Raw genomic sequence first — 21,117 nt, 5'->3', positions numbered from 1 at the left:
CATGGCCGGCTGGCTGTGGCCCGGTCCCACGAGTTTTTCATAATTTTTTAATATTTTTTAGGTATTTTTGATGATTTGAGGGAATTTTTCCTAATTTGAGAGAAATACCATAAAATCAAGGAATTTGATGAATTCAAGGAAAAATAAGATAAATAATAATAAAATAATAAAGCAAAGGGTGTGTGTGACCGGCTAGGGCATGGACTGCCGGCTAGTGGCCCGGTCCCACAAGTTTTCATTATTTTATTTTATTTTATTATTATATGATGATTTGTGCAAAAAATACCATGAAATCAAGGAGGTTTTCATGAAATTATAGAAATAATAATAATAATAATAAAATAATAAGGAACCGTGAGGTGTGGGGCCGGCTGGGACCAAGGCATGGCCGGCTGGCCAATGGTCACGCCCCACACTCCTTTCCTTAATTTTATATTATTTTTTATAGATTTATGGAAGTACCATGAAACCAAGGAGTTTCCTCGAGACGAAGGAAATTTGATCAGATGAGAGAATTTTCATCAAATCACGGAAAATAATAAAACCGGCGTGGAACTGATCATGGAACGGTCGATAGGTCGTGTGTCCGTGTTCCCAGCACCTTGGTCAATATTTTTAATTATTTATTATTTTCTTCCCTATTTTGCATAGGTTCATCGTTTCGTTGTATTTTGAAATACTCGTTCGTGCGGTGACTGTTAGTGTATCGTCGTTGAATACACTTTCACCATTTGAATCGGGGCTTATTTAGAGGTAGCTCAGATGCCCGGTTGTTGATTATTTATTACTAATTGTGGAATTTAGTGGAGAATAATTCACAAAACTGGGTAATAAGAAGCTTATTATTAATTCATCGGATTAGCTGAGGATTCGACTACGAAATCAGAATAATAAAGTGAGCATTAACATTCCATGGGATCGTAGATTCGACCATAAAATCAGAGTAATTAAGATTTATCTATTACCATTTATGAGACCAGTTGTGGATTCGATCATGAAATCAGAGTAATGAGATAATATAGTTATTGTTATTATATGAGATCAAGTCGTGGATTCGATCATATAATCAGAACAATTGTTTATTGCCATTCCGTGGGACCAGTCGCGGATTCGACCATGGAATAGGATCAATTATTATTGCCATTCCATTGGACCAGTCGTGGATTCGACCATGGAATATGATCAACTGTTATTGCCATTCCATGGGACCAGTCGTGGATTCGACCATGGAATAGGAGCAATTGTTATTGCCATTCCATGAAATCAAGGAGTTTTTCATGAAATTAGAGAAATAATAATAATAATAATAATAAATAATAAGGAACCATGAGGTGTGGGTACGGCTGGGACCAAGCCATGGCCGGTTGGCCAATGGTCACACCCCACACTCCTTTCCTTAATTTTATATTATGTTTTATGGATTTATGGAAGTACCATGAAACCGAGGAGTTTCCTCGAGACGAAGGAAATTTGATCAGATGAGAGAATTTTAATCAAATCATGGAAAATAATAAAAATGTATTAAAAATATAAAACTGGCGTGGAACTGATCACGGCACGGTCGGTAGGTCGTGTTTCCGGCACCTTGGTCAATATTTTTAATTATTTATTATTTTCTTCCCTATTTTGCATAGGTTCATCGTTTCGTTGTATTTTGAAATACTCGTTCGTGCGGTGACTGTTAGTGTATCGTCGTTGAATACACTTTCACCATTTAAATCGGGGCTTACTTAGAGGTAGCTCAGACCCCCGGTTGTTGATTATTTATTACTAATTGTGGAATTCAGTGGAGAATAATTCACAAAACTGGGTAATAAGAAGTTTATTATTAATTCATAGGATCAGTTGAGGATTCGACTACGAATTCAGAATAATAAAGTGAGCATTAACATTCCATGGGATCGTAGATTCGACCATAGAATCAGAGTAATTAAGATTTATCTATTACCATTTATGAGACCAGTTGTGGATTCGATCATGAAATCAGAGTAATGAGATAATATAGTTATTGTTATTATATGAGATCAAGTCGTGGATTCGATCATATAATCAGAACAATTGTTTATTGCCATTCCGTGGGACCAGTCGCGGATTCGACCATGGAATAGGAGCAATTGTTATTGCCATTCCATGGGACCAGTCGTGGATTCGACCATGGAATATGATCAACTGTTATTGCCATTCCATGGGACCAGTCGTGGATTCGACCATGGAATATGAGCAATTGTTATTGCCATTCCATGAAATCAAGGAGTTTTTCATGAAATTAGTGAAATAATAATAATAATAATAATAATAATAATAAATAATAAGGAACCATGAGGTGTGGGTCCGGCTGGGACCAAGCCATGGCCGGTTGGCCAATGGTCACACCCCACACTCCTTTCCTTAATTTTATATTATGTTTTATGGATTTATGGAAGTACCATGAAACCGAGGAGTTTCCTCGAGACGAAGGAAATTTGATCAGATGAGAGAATTTTCATCAAATCATAGAAAATAATAAAAATGTATTAAAAATATAAAACTGGCGTGGAACTGATGACGGCACGGTCGGTAGGTCGTGTGTCCGTGTTTCCGGCACCTTGGTCAATATTTTTAATTATTTATTATTTTCTTCCCTATTTTGCATAGGTTCATCGTTTCGTTGTATTTTGAAATACTCGTTCGTGCGGTGACTGTTAGTGTATCGTCGTTGAATACACTTTCACCATTTAAATCGGGGCTTACTTAGAGGTAGCTCAGACCCCCGGTTGTTGATTATTTATTACTAATTGTGGAATTCAGTGGAGAATAATTCACAAAACTGGGTAATAAGAAGTTTATTATTAATTCATAGGATCAGTTGAGGATTCGACTACGAATTCAGAATAATAAAGTGAGCATTAACATTCCATGGGATCGTAGATTCGACCATAGAATCGGAGTAATTAAGATTTATCTATTACCATTTTTGAGACTAGTTGTGGATTCGATCATGAAATCGGAGTAATGAGATAATATAGTTATTGCTATTCTATGAGATCAAGCCGTGGATTCGATCATAGAATCAGAACAATTGTTTATTGCCATTCTGTGGGACCAGTCGCGGATTCGACCATGGAATAGGAGCAATTGTTATTGCCATTCCATGGGACCAGTCGTGGATTCGACCATGGAATAAGATCAATTGTTATTGCCATTCTATGGGACCAGTCGTGGATTCGACCATGGAATAGGAGCAATTGTTATTGCCATTCCATGGGACCAGTCGTGGATTCGACCATGGAATAGGAGCAATTGTAATTAGGAATAATTAACTTTGTGGCTCTATATTAGCAGAGCAAGCTGTCTAGGAGCATTAATTATCCCGATATGAGCTTGTCGGTAAGTCATATCCTTTATATAGTCAGGGTAAACTCGTTGTTTGTTCCTGAAGACGTTATCGCTCTATACTAGCAGAGCAAGCTGTCTAGGAGCCGTCCATCTCGTGACACTATATAGAAGTAATCACTGAATGTATTCAGTATTCATGAGATATGCCGTTGTCCAGTCGTGAGACTACATATTTACATGTAATCTGAGAGAAAGTACTCTCCGTTGAGAATTCGATGAGAGACCCGTGTCTCGATACTCACGTCTGATTGCTGGATCAGAGCTTCGTATAATTATGAGTTTACGATTTTAGACCTTGTCGAAAATCCACCATCTACATTAAGTCCCCTGCTTACTGAGGAATGTTGTGTTCCTCAGTCAGCATTAAATGGTGATTTTCCGGCCATAAATAATAATACCAGTAATTGAACTTAGTCGTAAGTTGAGACGTTACCGGATTTAAAGAGCATGAGAAAACCAAGACTTGATGAAGGCTTCAATGTCATGATTGGAACATCGTTTGATGAGCATAAATTGGTGTTGAACCGCTGGTTCGGACGACGAGTCCGTGGTCGGTTAGAATTTGCGGGCCGGGCCCAATAAGGAAATCCTTGTAAAATTAGGTTTTTGGAAATAAAAATTGTATAAAAGGGATTAACCCCTTTTTTTTATTATTATTTTCCTCACACACGACCAGCACCTTCATCACCTTCACGCCAGGGAAGAGGGTTTTTCCGCCGGATCCGCCAGCCGCCACCGATCGCCGGCGCCGTCTGACCGTCGTCCCCAAATTCCGGCCGCCACACGTTAGGTAAAAGTTTTTTTTCGTTTGTTGATGTTTATGATCCTCATGAGTTGTTCATGCTTTTGCCATGATGAAGTTATACACATGTGTGTATATTAGTGTGAGTTTTATGAAAAACCCTTGTTTTTGAAAACGTATGTTCGTTCGATCGTCAGTTTTGAAGACTAACTATAATCCCTGATTTTCGAGAGATATTTTTTTTTTAAATATGAACCTAGGTCCAGTGATAAAACTTAGTGTATGATCTTTCATGTATACCAAGGTTTCATCATAAAAGAAGTGAATTTTCATGAAATCAGAATAATCCTTCGTTTTGAAGAAATATGATGATGACACGAAGGAAAATATGTATTATGAATTTGTGTCCAGTGATAAAATTTTGCTTATGAGCTTTCATGTAAATACAAAACTTTATCATATGTATAAATTGTGAGCTTTCACAGTATTTCGAAATAAACCTTCGTTTTAAAGACAAATAACGATGATACGAAGGAAAAATAGTTTTTTTTATATGCAGCCGTGACATATATTGTGTAAAATATGATGGTATATTTTATTTGCATGAATTTGTTTTCATTAGATAAAATTCTTGAGATTTTATGTATGCAAGTTGCATTAATTGCTGTTTTTTTCGAAAAATCAAAGCGTGTGTTTTGAGGAACCTTCGAAGATAGACAATATATTTATGATGAAGTATTTTATTGTTATAAACTTCATAGGTCAGTTGTGTGAATGTTCACATTATGAAAATAGTGTCTGTGATTTTATGAAAAATCAGTTTCGAAATTAATAAAGTTTCGTTCGTTTTTGCAGTTTTCGAAGAGACGGACGATTTTGAGGTGTTAACTCTACCGTTACTATCACTATGTTAGTGGAAGTACAAAAGGTAAGAGTTAAGAGTTACCATTTTTTCCGTATTTCCTTGATTCATGTTTGGACAGCATACTGAAGTAGAATGTAATGTGGACTTTGCAGTTGTTTTAGCAAAAATGACCAATTCCCCAGCCAACGATACTTCAAGGGACGAATCGCATACTGATGATGACATCTCCAAGGATGATGCATGCATGGAAGATACCTACATTGGTGAAGAAGAGTAGAATGCCACTGGTGTGAAGAACATTCTGAATATAGACGACGTATTCTTTGAGGAGGATCCAAAAGGAGCTGAAGCATATCTCAAGTCCCCAGTATATCGTCTTCTGATCAACCCTAGGACTGTGACTCAGAAGAAATTGGTGACCTCGAAGATGGTAATACGACTTTGTCTCGAACGAGGGCTTTTCCTTGCATCGACCATAAAGTTTAAGCTTTCTCGACGCCCTTTGGAAAAAATTTCTGGATGGGCGAGGCATATATTGGGTCTCCCTCATGTCAGGGCTATGCTCAACCAGGCGCAAGTGACGAGATCTATTCAAGCTTTTGGAGACTTGTCTATTAATCATGATGTGAAAAGTATCGTGGCTTTGCTGGCTCTTTGGTGTGTTCCCACTCACACCTTCATATGTAGATGGGGAGAATTCACTGTTACCTTAGAAGATGTGGATGCTTTGATGCATCTCCCGATTACAGGTAATTTCTCTGGAGGTCTTTCAGATGAGGAAAAAGTGGTTTTTCACACTCTGACAGCTGCGATGGAAGAAGTGAACAAGGCGTCTGGTAGTAAAGGTTGTTATGCCCATTGGTTGACACGTTGGTGGCCAAAAGATGAAGTTTCTGATAGTCCCATCACCGGTATGTTACATATTGCCGCTTTCTTATGCTTATGGTTATCCAGAGACATATTCGAAGACAGTGGACATTTGTTGAAGCCTTTCGTAATCCCTTTTGCTATTAAGATGGCTCAAGGTGAGCAACTCCCAATAGGTAGCTTATTCCTGGGTTCCTTGTATTTTAACTTAGACTCCTTGGTGTTAGATTCCAGCGTGTCGAATGGATTCATGAAGATTGAGTACTATGTTAACACGATGTTTCTTCAAGATTTTATGTGGGAACACTTCAAGAATTATGCGCCTATCCCACGTAATATCCCGCAAGGACCAAATACTGATGCCCGTCACATCTTCGCCGAGAAAGATAATGCCTGAATCATGCGTTGGTCTACAAAGCATCCTCGGTCTAAATCACGCCTCATTGATGTGTTGGATGAAGAATCGGAGTTCGACTTTCGTCCGTGGGTGTCGGTTCCTGATTATGTTTCTCAACCAACGACTTTCAATACTGGAGAGAGCACGACTCTGAAATCTGGTACGAACCCGAATGATGGTGAGAGATCCTTCATGTTGAGATGTACTCCTGGTCACTTGTTATCCGTTATGCATGAAGAATACAACATTGATAGGGAGGCTCGACAAATGGGTATGGATCAATGTGTTCCAACTACCCGGAGAAGGAAACCATCAGTTGATCAGCTTGCGTCTCGTTTAGATCACACTCACGTGGAAGGGAGTAGTTACTAGTTTCCTGGTTCTGATAGATTTGCATATGTAACCCCAGGTTATATAGAATTCTGGCATCAACAATTTGAGAGGTTGCATGAATTCGTGACAATTGGTCAGCCTCCAGTGAAGATTCCTCCGTCTGCTGAGATGATCTTTGGTCGACCAAGACTGAAGTACCTTTCTGGTGATAAACAAAAATTATCTCCAAGATGTTCTCAAGTAAGATTCTCCACATATCTTTTATGAAACCATGGTAACTGTATTCGGATCATGTTATTGAATTCTTTATAGGACGGTCGTAGCGTAAGACCTCGAATCCATGCATATTTTTCAGATATTGGAGAAGTTGTTCACGGCGGAGAAGGAAGGAACAAAAGTTATAAGATGTTACCTAATACCGTGAAATCCCCAGTTCGTTCTTTGGTGAGTTCCAAATATTTCTCACCGTGACTTTCATTGCTATTAACATTAGAATCATGAAGCCAATGTTGTTAATTTTGTTGCAGAATTTTACTCCATCAAGTCTTGAAGGTCTTCAATTTTCTGCTACTGAACAAGCAATCGCTGATTTGAGTGACGAAGAAACTGTAAGTATTTCTTCACATGTTCAAATGTTGTGCTTCATAGATGAAAATATTGATTGTAAAGGATGTGTACAGGAGGATGTCGTCATGGAGATGGAGAATTCTGAAACTCAATCATCCTCTGGGAATGGAAATGGAGGTAATTCCAAAGATTCGGAGCCGGATGGAAGTGGTGTTCCTCTTGTCGTTGATGTGGACAATTCCAACCCCTTGGACACTTCGGAGACTCCTCAAGAAAGTATATATCCTGTATATTCTTCATAGAAGTATAAAAGTGCTGACTTGTGAATGAATGAATGAGAACCCATGTGAATATATGAAAACTTAGTCGAATTTCGTCGTCAGAAAATTCAGAACCCAGCTTTTTAGTAGAAACGCTGTAGAATCTTCGTGCGGAGTCGGATTTTGATGATCTGCATGTGCAAATTCAAGCCCGGAAAATTTCCAAGCTTTTTTAAAAAAGTTTTTTAAGTTTTGAGCACGTTCAGAGCATGAAAAAGGCGAAATGGTAAACTTCCAGGAGACTTCCAGAACTTTTTCAGATTGCGCATCACTTGATATTTTGGCCACATCTACTCGTTCATCGGATTGTCATGAAATTTTGACATGTCATAGAGGACATCCATAAGAAGATAATGGAATATGACCCATCCTCAGATTACTTGTAGATTGCTCCCAGTTCGTATCTTAGTACAGGGCAGAGTTCAGTTTCTTCAGACGGACTCATCGTAAAACGTGTTTTCATGACTTTCATGTTATTTTCTCGTGCCTTGAATGTAGTATGATGAACTTTGATGATATTTTCTTGCTGGTATACTGTGTTTCATAATCTCCTTTGGCTTCGTGAATCTAACCTCATGTAATCTTCGTATTAGGTGCTAAATACCGAAGTTGAGGATACTGGAGCCAATGATGATAACTTTAACCCTTACGAAGTTATTGATGAAGAGACAGGCATCCCTGCACTTCGAGGCCATGAGAAGGTCGCTGCTGATGTTATGGAAAACCAGATGGTTGTTGCCTCAGTGATAGAAGAAACCGAGACAACAGCGGAGAATACCGAAGGAACTGTTGCTTTGGTCGTGGAAGCCGCTCCAGTGACTGAGAACCGTATAATAGTGTATGAATATCCAACTGCAGGGGTTGCTTTCGATCCTCCCTTTAACACTTCACTCCCGTATCATGAACTGGTCGGTGGATTCATCGTTCCCATTGGATATGCACGCTTGTACGAGACGATATGAAATAAGTTTGGCCACATGATCGTTGACAGGAACCCTGGGCGTGCTTATGTTTTAACCATGCAAGTAGGAGTTATCTTGCGCGTCATGAGTGATATGCATACGAGACCCAGGAATATCGTGACTCCAGATATACTATTTGATTGGGAGTTTAACTTGGAGAATTCAGAAAGACTCGGCCTCAACGTGAAATGGCTTCGTAACAAATAAACGTTATCAAGGATTCATGTGAGAATAACATACCCTTTCCAAATGATGTTGTGAAGGAGAAGGAGGACAAGATTTCCAAGCTGACCGAGGAGTTGAACAAGGAGAGGGCGGCTTTGCAAATCTTGAAGGATGCTGATGAGCGAAAGCCTTTTCTTGCTGATTTCTTTTGATTATCTCTTGAACTTCTGAACTTCTGAGAGATGTGAGGTTTATACTTGGGTTTTGATATTTATATGGTTTTGGATTAACTGATGGTTAAGGATTTTCTTGTAGATTTGATAGAGATTTTCTTTTACGAAATATGAATTGAGTTTTGATAAATTGCTGAATTCAAATACTAATTGCAAATATTGCAAACGTTTTGGAGGAATTGAAATACAAATGAAAGAAAATCCTAAATGTTAAATCCAAACGCCATGAATGCTTCGAACGCCCAATACCTCAAATGTCCAATAATTTCAGATAAACACCTTGAGCCAATTTTCGTGAATTATTGGCAGGGTTCTGTCATCTGTGTTGATTAATTTGTAGTATCCTCTGATAGACGCATTTATATGTCTATTTTGATCTCTTTTATGTATTTTATTAGTACCCATTTGTTCTCATTATGGTGTTTTTATGTTTGTTTAGGTGTTTTTGGAGAAAATACCCTTGTATGGAAAGAGTTGCTCAAAAAGTGATGATTTACACCCCGGAGAAAATTACTAAAGGCACCCCAGAAATGTCCCAGAAATGTCCCGGAGGAAACCAGAAAAATTACTATTTCAACCCAAGAATCACTATTTCAGCCCAAATTACTAAGGGGACACCAAGACAGGATAGGGGGACACCCCTCTTCTTCATTTGAATATCGATTTTGGCGGGGAAAATGTTCACAGCACAAGAGAATTTTCGATCGAAGAAATGAAGTTGTGTTAGGTCGATTCAATGGCTGAATTTTGGTATAGAGATGTGATATAGGTTGAGGAACACAGTATGGGTGACGGAATCGGTCAATTTTGGCTAAAATTCCTGGTTCGATTCACCAAACCAAAACAGAGCAACACGCACTGCAAGCGAGCTCAAGTGTGTTTCTGCTATGCATGGAGTGATGTGGAGGTGCGGGAAAGCTTCTGAGGCATGAAGAAACTAATTTGGAGCGTTTTGGGAGCGAGTTAACGTGTGGAAATTCTATAAATGGTAAGTATTCTCATTTTTGGGCAGCAAAAAATAATCGAATTAAAGGGAAAATACACGCAATCAATGGTCGGATTTCTTGCTCCAAAACACTATAAATACAAGTATCGGTCATTGGGAAGAGGCTGTCGAGAGTTTGGGGTCGAGAGGAGAGCTCAGGAGGCGTGAATCAAGAGTTTTCAGAACTCTGTTGATGCTGCTCGTGAAGAACAGGGAAACGGTGACGGTTTATTCATCCCTCGTAACAGTTTCTTCAACTGGTTGTAACAGTTTCTTCAACTGGATTGCAACGTTTATCTTCACTGTAACAGTTTCTTCATCCTGGTTTGCAACGTTTATCTTCAGATTTGTAACGATTATCTTCAGCATAGCAGTTGAGACTTGAAACAGTCGGTCTGTAACGCATATGCGCTGTTGCAGATTTCCTGTTTCATTATTTTCTCTTCTTGTAAATACCCATTGAGCTTAATAAAATATTTTGAGAGGTATTTCACCATGATGAGCTAAACCCAACATTGGGACAACGGAGGAGGCGATTTTCGTCATTCTGGTAAATTTAATTTATTCTTTTTATGACTTTTGCATTGATTTAAAATTGAAAAATGATTTTGATTAATTAGTTATCATTTTATTTGATGCGACATGCTTGCTTAAATGTTTGATGTCCCATGCTTACGATTTATAACTAATATTCTGAGAATCTATATTGGCAAAATAAGAGTCCGTACATTTTATGTTTTGAGCGATAATTGTTAAGGATAAATAAAATCTACCATATGCATGAGAATTGGCCAAGTCCTTAGTCCCAGTAACTCTCTACCAATTTGTCAATATTTGTATATATATTTATTTTCTAAAAAAATTATCCTTCACAAGTCCGAGAGTTTGAACCTCATTATTACAACCCACGAAAAATTATAAATCATCCTCCGGCCATGGACTTAGCGACCATGAATGGTCCTTCCCAATTGGAGTTCCTTGTAGAATGAAGACCGCGCTGAACTGCCTTGAGAACCAGGTCTCCTTCATGAAACTTATTAAGCTTGGTCTATCGTGCCTTGAATATCTTCCGCTGATTCGGAATTTCCTGTTTGACGGAATTCCACGATTGTGGCACATATGGACACTCGCACAGAAGAGAGTATCCAGCATAGTGTTGATCATGCTTAGCCAGGTCTTCAACAATAAACCTCTCGATGGAGTGACCGATTTGAAGAAGTTCTGAACCCAACCATTGGGTGTAATATTGATGCGGTGAAGTTACCCACTCGTAGCTTTTGATGACTGCTAAATTGTTCTTGGGGAGAAGTCCCTGGACCATAGTAGCATATATGAATATTGGTAATATTGGAGCATGAGGAGGAATAAGACTTGCCTGAGCTCGAAACCTTCTGACAAAGGTGTGCGGATTATCTTCAAGTTCCTGCGTAAGTTCCATCAGAGTTTTTACTTCTTCCAGATGCTCAAACGGTGGTGCGTCCTCTGCTTTGTCTTCTGACTCGGAATCCTTGTAGATGACAGGATGTGTTGAAGGCATCGTTATCCCTCCAGCATGAATCCAAGTTCTTCCAAGGACCATGTCGTATCCAGGGTCTTCCTGGATTATGAAAACTTGGCCTCAGTGCAGATCAATCTTTCTGTAACTTTGAGAGTGATGAAGCCGTATGCATCTCTGGAGATTCCTTCGTGGTCCCTGATTGGTATGGGAGCGTGGGTGGCTTCCTGTCGAGTAATACCAGCAGCTCTGAGAATTTTCAAAGGGATGATGTTGACAGCGGTACCAACATCGACGAACGCCCTCTTGAACTCATTTCCTTTAATGTGCACTGTGGTGAGCAGTCCCCAGTCATACATTTCTTTGTCGGTGGTTGAAGGTTCAGTGGTGGTCTCTTGGATCAGCGGACGTTTTCCGGACACGATGTGGTTCAGTGCAGCAAACATGTCTTTCCTTTGAGCTTTCGAAAGATACAACAACTCGCAGACATGCTCGATCATAGATTGGACCGCTTCCTTGACAAGAGGTTCAGAGATGGTAAAAGTTCTGACTGGGAGGGTTTTTTTGTGTATTCCCTCAGTCCCCAGGTTGAGCTCTCCTGATTCGACCTTTTCTTTGAATATGCGCTTCAAAATTTTGCAATCACTTGTGGGATGGATGACGTATCTATGGAAGCGGCAATACCGAGGATTTTCCATGACTTCTTCAGTTGGTTCCTTCTTGACATAAGGCAATTTGATTGCACCATCTTGTATCCAGGCATCGAGTAGTTTATTAACTTCTTCCATTGAACAGGGAAAATCAGGTGCTTCTGGATCTTCCGTATGCTGAGGAGGGACTTTCTAATTCTCCTTCTTGTGTGCCTTTGAAGGGGTGGAGGAAGTCTTCTTGTGCTGTGGTTCTGCTTTTCGCTTACTCCTTTCTGTGATAGCATTTGTTGAAGGTTGCAGGTTGTACTGCTTGTTGATCAAACGCCTGCTTTCTCGAGTGTCTTTTGAATCCTCAGTCTTTGTAGACTTTGTTCTTTCCAAAAGAGCGGGTGCAGTAGTTGCCGACCTCTTCGCAGCTTCGTGAAGTTCTGAGAAAGTCTGGAATCGAAGATTCTCCAGCAAGGCCCTGTAGACTAGGAGCATTCCATTGATGCACAAGTCCATCAATTGTTGCTCCGTTACGTTTGGGTCGTGACAATCCAGGGCTTGGACTCTGAACCTTTTCACATAATCATTGGGATTTTCACTGACCCTCTGAAACATTCTTCCAAGATCGGAGAGGGTGACTTATTCTGACACGAAGAAGTATTTTCTGTAGAATGCGTTAACCATTTCTCCCCAATTGTTGATGGTCCCTGGTGTGATGTTGTTATACCAGGTTATGCCCTGCCTTTCATAGATTTTGAGAATTCCTTGAGACGAACGACATGATTATGTTCATGTTCTCCCAGAGCTTCAAGAAAACGAGAGACATGTTTCCGAGCATTGCCAGTTCCATCATACAAGGTGAAAGTTGGAGAAACGTAACCTTTGGGGAGTGGAATCCTCGGCGTAGCGTAAGGATAAAGAGGTTGATGACGATGGTCATGCGATGTCTTGTCTTTTCCACGGTTCTCCAAGAGGTGCTCCAGATCCTCGCGAGTAATGAAGTTCGATGATCCCTTCACTGATCATTTGTCTGCAGTAGTTTTGCGGACTTCATCGTATTCTACTGTATGGATTGGAATTACTTCAGGATCGTCGTCTGAGGATTTCTCCTTCTCCTTTCCCTTCTCTTGAGTTTTCTCTGACATCTTGTCAGTAAGAGTTTTGAGATAATTACACAGATCCTTCTGTGTAGCATCCATGTCAGTCTGATTCTTTGCAAGAGTCTCCTGCGCTTTGATAAGATCAGCAATGGTAGGTGGTGGATCTCCTCTGACTTCTTCAGGGTGTCGTCCGGACAGTGGATGACCTTCGACGTGAGGAGGAGTAATGTCACCACCATCAGTGTTGGAGGTCGGAATTGTCTCCGGGATATTCTGATTGTTGTTGTTGCTAGTGCTAGCACGGTTTGTGTTAGGATTCGTAACTGAACCTGACCTGAGATCAACCATCTTGTGAAATTGTGAGATTGCAACCGAGATAATGATCTCCCACTGTTGTCGCCAATCTGTAGATGGGGAAAAACGATTTGCTGGTTTTTAAGGAATTGAGGAGACGACCGTACGGAGGAGACTCCTCGAACCGAGCAAAATGTTAAACCTCACACAGATGCACCGCTGCAAAGGGGGTGCTTTAGATTCAAGAGATAAATCTGTAGTACTCCGGCCTAAATCAAGACAATGATTGTTCCAGAGTAAATTCGGTCACAAGAGAGGATGGGTTGATCTGTAGGAGGGAAGCTGGGAAATGTGTGGAATCAATGGTAATCAAAGATTTTGGTTGTGTGAATTCTGAATATGATAAGCTCTGAATGATTAAAATTGCTCAATTGAGAGTAGTTGCTCAATTGATGAGTTGATGATCTCGTGTTGTCGATGAGACGTGAGATTGATGATACTGTTGATGCTGATAATTCAGTCATGATTCAGAGACTTATTTATATTATTGGAATTGTAGACACCATGATCCCATGAAGTGTGACAGTTGATGGAATCAAGGAGTGGGGAAGTGGAGATCGTGTTTGAAACCAGTTGCTCATCGTGTGGAGACTTGGTCGATTTTTCCACCCACTACCTCGTGAATTCCTTCAACTGATTGCACGACTTTCTCACATTTCATCGTGTGTTTGAACTCACGTGTCGTAGACCGCCAGACCAAAACCCTAAGTGATATCCCCCAAAGTGACACGATTGACGTCTCGTGGTTTGTTAGTCAATTGATGACTTTGTGGTTTGATGGGACAATGAGTCCATGTAGTTGCTGAGTTGAACATGACATGAGACAGAGGTATAATTCTTACGATGAAGTGAGCAAGTATTGCTCATTCGATGGATCGTTGAATATTGATTGTTGAACCAATATTCCTTGGTTTGAGCAAATATTTATCATCTGAGCAAGTGTTGCTCATGCGATGAATTGTTGAATATTTGATCGTCTGAGCAAGTGTTGCTCATCTGATGGATTATTGGCAGCGTGACCAATATGAGCAATTGTGCAAATTAGGTCAAAACTGTGAAAATTGATGGGACCGGCTTCCGTGAGCCACAGAGCTAATCTTGGTCGGTCAAGATAGCTTGCTCGTGTCCCAAGGCGTCCGTGTCTCAGTCCTGAGAATTTTGATATTTTCTGGCGTGCAATTGAGCATCCATTCGAGAAAATATGTCAAAATTAGGGTTTCGACGAAACTGAGGAAAACACCATGAGATGATGAAAAATAATTATAAAATAAGGAATGAGGAGGCGTGGGACCGTCGTGGTCAAGGCATGGTCGGTCGGTCGTGACCACGGTCCCGTGGTGCCTTTTCCTTAATTTTATAATATTTTGATGATTTTATGAAAAAATCATGAATTTTGAGAAATTTGATGAATTTAGGGAGTTTCCATGAATTGAAGGAGTTTTCATGAGTTCATGGAAGCAAAATATTAAAATAATAAAAACACGGGCATGTGGGACCATGGAGGCATGGCCGGCCGGCTATGGCCCGGTCCCACGAGTTTTTCATAATTTTTTAATATTTTTTAGGTATTTTTGATGATTTGAGGGAATTTTTCCTAATTTGAGAGAAATACCATAAAATCAAGGAATTTGATGAATTCAAGGAAAAATAGGATAAACAATAATAAAATAATAAAGCAAAGGGAGTGTGAGACCGGCTAGTGGCCCGGTCCCACAAGTTTTCATTATTTTATTTTATTTTATTATTATATGATGATTTGTGCAAAAAATACTATGAAATCAAGGAGTTTTTCATGAAATAATAATAATAATAATAATAATAATAATAATAATAATAATAATAATAAAATAATAAGGAACCGTGAGGTGTGGGGCCGGCTGGGACCAAGGCATGGCCGGCTGGCCAATGGTCACGCCCCACACTCCTTTCCTTAATTTTATATTATTTTTTATGGATTTATGGAAGTACCATGAAACCGAGGAGTTTCCTCGAGACGAAGGAAATTTGATCAGATGAGAGAATTTTCATCAAATCACGGAAAATAATAAAAATGTATTAAAAATATAAAACTGGCGTGGAACTGATCATGGCACAGTCGGTAGGTCGTGTGTCCGTGTTCCCAGCACCTTGGTCAATATTTTAATTATTTATTATTTTCTTCCCTATTTTGCATAGGTTCATCGTTTCGTTGTATTTTGAAATACTCGTTCGTGCGGTGACTGTTAGTGTATCGTCGTTGAATACACTTTCACCATTTGAATCGAGGCTTACTTAGAGGTAGCTCAGATTCCCGGTTGTTGATTATTTATTACTAATTGTGGAATTTAGTGGAGAATAATTCACAAAACTGGGTAATAAGAAGTTTATTATTAATTCATAGGATCAGTTGAGGATTCGACTACGAATTCAGAATAATAAAGTGAGCATTACCATTCCATGGGATCGTAGATTCGACCATATAATCAGAGTAATTAAGATTTATCTATTACCATTTATGAGACCAGTTGTGGATTCGATCATGAAATCGGAGTAATGAGATAATACAATTATTGTTATTATATGAGATCAAGTCGTGGATTCGATCATAGAATCAGAACAATTGTTTATTGCCATTCTGTGGGACCAGTCGCGGATTCAACCATGGAATAGGAGCAATTGTTATTGCCATTCCATGGGACCAGACATGGATTCGACCATGGAATATGATCAATTGTTATTGCCATTCCATGGGACCAGTCGTGGATTCGACCATGGAATAGGAGCAATTGTTATTGCCATTCCATGGAATCAAGGAGTTTTTCATGAAATTAGAGAAACAATAATAATAATAATAATAAATAATAAGGAACCGTGAAGTGTGGGTCCGTCTGGGACCAAGGCATGGTCGGTTGGCCAATGGTCACGCCCCACACTCCTTTCCTTAATTTTATATTATTTTTTATGGATTTATGGAAGTACCATGAAACCGAGGAGTTTCCTCGAGAAGAAGGAAATTTGATCAGATGAGAGAATTTTCATCAAATCATGGAAAATAATAAAAATGTATTAAAAATATAAAACTGGCGTGGAACTGATCATGGCACGGTCGGTAGGTCGTGTGTCCGTGTTCCCAGCACCTTGGTCAATATTTTTAATCATTTATTATTTTCATCCCTATTTTGCATAGGTTCATCGTTTCGTTGTATTTTGAAATACTCGTTCGTGCGGTGACTGTTAGTGTATCGTCGTTGAATACACTTTCACCATTTGAATCGGGGCTTACTTAGAGGTAGCTCAGACGCCCGGTTGTTGATTATTTATTACTAATTGTGGAATTCAGTGGAGAATAATCCACAAAACTGGGTAATAAGAAGTTTATTATTAATTCATAGGATCAGCTGAGGATTCGACTACGAATTCAGAATAATAAAGTGAGCATTACCATTCCATGGGATCGTAGATTCGACCATATAATCAGAGTAATTAAGATTTATCTATTACCATTTATGAGACCAGTTGTGGATTCGATCATGAAATCGGAGTAATGAGATAATATAGTTATTGCTATTCTATGAGATCAAGCCGTGGATTCGATCATAAAATCAGAAAAATTGTTTATTTCCATTCTGTGGGACCAGTCGCGGATTCGACCATGGAATAGGAGCAATTGTTATTTCCATTCCATGGGACCAGTCGTGGATTCGACCATGGAATAGGATCAATTGTTATTGCCATTCCATGGGACCAGTCGTGGATTCGACCATGGAATAAGAGCAATTGTTATTGCCATTTCATGGGACCAGTCGTGGATTCGACCATGGAATATGAGCAATTGTAATTATGAATAATTATCTTTGTGGCCCTATACTAGCAGAGCAAGCTGTCTAGGAGCATTAATTATCCCGATATGAGCTTGTCGGTAAGTCATATCCTTTATATAGTCAGGGTAAACTCGTTGTTTGTTCCTGAAGACGTTATCGCTCTATACTAGCAGAGCAAGCTGTCTAGGAGCCGTCCATCTCGTGATACTATATAGAAATAATCACTGAAATTATTCAGTATTCATGAGATATGCCGTTGTCCAGTCGTGAGACTACATATTTACATGTACTATGAGAGAAGGTACTCTCCGTTGAGAATTCGATGAGAGACCCGAGTCTCGATAATCACGTCTGATTGTTGGTTCAGAGCTTCGTATAATTATGAGTTTATGATTTTATCCCTTGTCGAAAATCCACCATCTACAACCAAGTATTGATTTTTGATAATCATGGAAGAATTGTTGGGTTCAAGGTGTTGAAAGTGAATTTCATAGTTGTAATTGGCTTTATTAGTAACTATGATGGTGTTATTGATTGGTATTCCCCTATTTCTCCAATATGACATGTAGTAGAGATAAGCAGTAGCAGCAGTGAGGAACCAAAGCCAAACATGCAAGTTGGTACTGGAGGTGTTGGAGAAGTCAAAGAGGATAGGGTTGTTATGCATGATAGTGCCAGTTCTTATGCGTTGGATCCTCAACTTCCTCAACTCCAAGGGGCTGATGAAGGGTGGGTGGTGTATGCCGTTCATCCTGACAAAGGCCAGTTTGTGATTAATGAAGGTGTGGTGCTTGTAGGGGAGCAACAGGTGGTTTGTGGTGGTGCTAGACAGGGGTTCCATTCTGCACCAGTTCCAGTTGCATGCAAAGCTAAGATTCGGGAGAATGACACTCATGGTCTCCCCAATGATGTGGTAGTCTTCCCCAATATCTTCATGCTGGCACCAGTGGTGCGACAGTTGGCAGAGGATGCTTATGATATTGCAATCTTCGGACCAGGGGAGATAACTTATTCTAATGAGATTCCTGAGGATGTAGTAGTGCCTATGCCTCCTACTAGGGGAAACTATTTTGTTCCAAGGAGGAGGGCTGCACCAGAAGGGAGTGGAGCTAACAAGAAGGTTGTTGGAAGTGGTGTGGGGACCTCTGGGGTTGTACCAGGAGCTTGACCAGCATTCAACCATCCCCTTCCAGATGGTAAAGTAAGTATTCCTGTAAATGTTTTTTGGGTGAATATTGCATATGTTTCTCATGGATAAACAGTTAATGCTAGTGGTGCTGATTTTGGATTTGATAGTGTTGGTTTTAAAGACAATGATGTTCAATTGAATGTATATATGTTTCTGGGTTATTGTATTATGCTTGGTTGAGTGGTTGTTGTGTTTAATTTTGGTTTTGAGCTTGATATGGTGACTATAGTAAATAGCAGGGGGAATTTGAAAGGGAGTTATGCCCAAAAGTGTTTTCTACAGAAAGTTATTTACTAAAAATGTCTAGTTTTTTAAAAATTCCGAAAAAGGTATAATGTGTACACATTATAGGTGTCGATTCTTGATATTGTGTACACAATATCAAGAAATGGGTACATATTCAAACATTTTTGGTAATTTATAACATTTTTGGGATAACTAAAGAAAACTAGACACCTTTGGAAATTTTCTCGTTATCAGAAGGTTTGAAATTGTTTTATGGGGTTAATAGTTTTATCTGGGCATTCATATGAACTACTCCAACTGGTAGCATAGGCAACTTTGAAGTTATAGAGATAGAATAACATATTAGTACAGGAATGCTTGAGAGAGCAATGAAAAATCTTACCAGAAATGAAGTGTGGTAGCTGAGAGGAAATTTTGATAGCACACATAGTCCAGGAGTAGGATCTTTTAGAAACCAAATTGCAGACTCCCAAGTTATTTATAGCATTCCAATGCAACGGATTACCAAAGAAATTTTGATAATAGGTGTTTAGAAGATTTGCATAAATAGTTTTGGAGAACCCAATAACTTGCAGAACATGCAAGTCAGAATCTATTCCAGAGAAAGTGAGGGAATTGGTCTTGAGGGTTTTGGGTGTACTTTTTGGCCACACTTTCAACTTGGCGGGGTTATTTAATTGTTGAGTAGTTCAACCAATCTAGTATTTTCAAAACACTAATCAAAAACATCTAAAGATGGGCAGCTTGGTGGATTGGTACGTTATCTAAATCCTTCGAGGTCATGCGTTCGAATATGGGCGAAAGATTTTTATTAATTTTTTCAAAACGAACTTTTTAGCCACGCTATAAAACCGGCGTGTCTATAGAACGCACACTATGGACACACATATACTAGCGTGTCCAAAGAAGAACTTTTTGGCCACACTTTCAACTTGGCGTGTTTATTTAATTGTCGAGTACTTCAACCAATCTAGTATTTTCAAAACACTAATCATAAACATCTTAAGATGGCCAGCTTGGTGGATTGGTACGTTATCTAAATCTTCGAGGTCATGCGTTCGAATATGGGCTAAAGATTTTTATTAATTTTTTCAAAACGAATTTTTTAGCCACGCTATAAAACCGGTGTGTCTTTAGAACGCACACTATGGACACACATATACTAGCGTGTCTAAAGAAAAAAATTTTGGCCGCACTTTCAACTAGGCGTGTCTATATATCCTACACTATGGACACGATATACTGGCGTGTCTATAAATCGTACACTATGGACACACATATACCGACGTGTCCAAAGAAGAACTTTTTGGCCACACTTTGAATTTGGCGTGTCAATCAATCGTACACTATGGACACGCATATACTGGCGTGTCTAATGAACCAACTTTAAAACCACACCTTAAATGGCGTGACTAACCTTTTGGACACGCCGCAACTCCCTAATGTGGCCATAAACTGGTCTATAAACACGCCCAATACCTAATGTGGCCATAGACTGGTCTATAAACACACCCAATCAAAAATTTGAAGTTAACGTGACTAAACGGTTGAAATTTTGACGCGTTAGTATCCCTGGCGTGGCTGAAAGCACTTATATGAACACGCCCATTGAACATTGCTTGTGTATAGGGTAGAAGTATACCCTATAGACACGCCAAAACCAAAAAGGCGTGACAGGAAAATTTATATTTGGCATGGCTAAAGGCCATTTCTGTACTAGTGTCTACTCAAGGAACCGTGGAACTTCATCAACAAAATGGTATGCGGAGACTTGAACTTATCTATCACTCAAAAGTCTATCTCTTCTATCTCCTACTTCTTATGAAACAAAAGTCGTTTGCTATATAGACTGGATCATACACATTTAATATTTCGATCCGAGTATATCTCGCCTATCTATATCTCGAAATCATGTGTTGGTAAATCGTTTCGCTTTGATCGGGTTTATCTTCATCTAATGACGAAAGTCATAATGTTTCAATCACGTTGAAAATCGCTTTGACGAGATATAGTGTAACAACTGTATAACGTCCTCTAAGAATGTTTCAATGGTTGGAATGTGAGTTTAGGTCTATATAACCAATGATGGATATAAGCATTGTGTGGAAACACATATGTGCATAAGTCCTATTCCTTAATCCGAAGTTTGCGAACTTTGTTGATTGAGAGAAACCGGAGGAATTGTCTTTGCCAAGTCCGCGAAATGACGGAAGTTCTCTTGCCGAGAATTTTTGCTGGGATTTTCCAAAAACTCGTTTGCGTGTTTAGTCCACGAACCCAATCCACGAACTCAGTCCACGAACTGGCGGAAGTCTCTTTGCCGAGATTTTCTGCTGAGTTTGGAAAACTCTGTCGATTGTCTTAAGTCCGCGAACTTATTTGCGTACTTGAGTGGGTTATGATCTAAATATGTGCTCTGAACATGAAACTTAAATTACTAAGGAATGCAGTATGCAAACTGTGGTTATAAAGTTCATGAGCCGA

This window comes from Papaver somniferum, chromosome 1 (assembly GCF_003573695.1).
Source record: "Papaver somniferum cultivar HN1 chromosome 1, ASM357369v1, whole genome shotgun sequence".
In the NCBI taxonomy this organism is placed as follows: domain Eukaryota; kingdom Viridiplantae; phylum Streptophyta; class Magnoliopsida; order Ranunculales; family Papaveraceae; genus Papaver; species Papaver somniferum.
This window is presented reverse-complemented; position numbering follows the sequence as displayed.